The 1,401-nt window shown below is 38.0% G+C and overlaps 1 protein-coding gene across 1 annotated transcript in view; it reads left to right on the top strand.

Moving 5' to 3' along the window:
- LOC107100726 (obscurin-like) overlaps positions 1-1,401 on the top strand; it is a 59,596-nt gene continuing 58,195 nt past the window's right edge. Inside the window, exon 1 of the mRNA XM_015399342.1 lies at positions 1-152. The gene's annotated coding sequence lies outside the window, so the exon portion shown is untranslated. The remainder of the gene's footprint in view (positions 153-1,401) is intronic.

Raw genomic sequence — 1,401 nt, 5'->3', positions numbered from 1 at the left:
GCTGTTCAGCACTGTGCTCCATCACAGCAAGAAAAAACAACAGTGAGCATAATATATGCTCTCAACTTAAGAGACTGAGATGAAGCAAACCAATCTGGACTTACTTTTTGTTGGTTAAACGTCTGCAGTTCACCTTGAAGTGTTTATGTCAGGTAAGACCTGTGGCTCATTTAACAGTGGGTCAGCTATTATTTCCCTAAAGCATATAAAGATGTAAGGATATTTTCCTGCTGTAAAAGTAAGTTTAGGTGTTGTTATCGCATTTGGCTCAAAGTCATCTTCAGAATACACAAGTTTCTTTGTGTATCCCAAAGAAGCAAGCTAACAAAAGAAACCTGATGCCTTCAATCCTGTTTTACACAACATTCTGGGCTATTTCACTCTTTAAAGAATGTACATTTGGCAACAGTATGGTAACACCATTAGTTTTTTATTGGAATGTTTTTTGGAGATTTATTTGTCTACTAAATTTACACAATTACTGACATTTTGTTGTCAGTCTGTCAACTCTGGTATCTCGGGGGATAAACTACATTGCCAAAAGGTTTGAGTCACCTCTTAAAATGACTACATTCAATTGTTCCACTTGCTTTTATGGTTACATGTTTACAAAATCCAGTTCCTAGTAATGCAAACTGCTTCTACAAAGACCCATAAAAGACAAAGTTGCTCTAAGTAGAGAAATCACAGTGTGGTTAATGGCTATTGACTTGTATTTAATATCCAGAATTCACCAACTCTGTATGGCAAAAAGCTAAAGAGCTAATGTGGCCTCAGATTAGTTCTGGAACAGTATGAGCTTCATGAATGTGGTTTCAATGTCCCGGCAGCTACATTCAAGCTTTACGTCACCAGGTACAATGCAAAGAATGTGACGTAATGGTATCAAGTGCACCTGCACCAGACACTAGAGTAATGAAGAGATGTTTTCTGTTTGGAAGAATCACTCTTTGCTGTCTTGCAATCCATAGGACAAGTCTGGGTTGGTAGCTGTCAGGAGAATAACGCCCATTTGACCATTTCATCAAGTTAAAAGTTCAGTTCACGTGGGATTATGGTGTAGAGCTCTTTTATGCTTTACAGTACCAAGACCTTTTGGGCTACTGTATGTTCAAGAATCTGTAGGAAAAGTCAGGGTATAATCCTTTCACTTCCAGCCTGACTTTACAGAGTCAGGTTATGGTTATTTTACACAGCTTTTTCCCAGTATGGATATGATTAGAGTCTGGGTTAAGTTGACAGATGCTAATTTCTTTGAAATCTCTGAAACTTGGTTGACCAAGGCGATAACTGACAATAATATAAACATTGTTGGATATAGTGTTTATTGTACAGACAGACCTAGAAAATGTGGCTGCATTGCATGTCACATAAAGATTTGGTGCCTCCACAGCACTCTTT

This window comes from Cyprinodon variegatus, unplaced genomic scaffold, assembly GCF_000732505.1.
Source record: "Cyprinodon variegatus isolate N-32 unplaced genomic scaffold, C_variegatus-1.0 Scaffold30, whole genome shotgun sequence".
Lineage (NCBI taxonomy): Eukaryota > Metazoa > Chordata > Actinopteri > Cyprinodontiformes > Cyprinodontidae > Cyprinodon > Cyprinodon variegatus.
The sequence above is the reverse complement of the archived record's forward strand: the minus strand, read 5'-3'. Positions and strand labels throughout refer to the sequence as shown.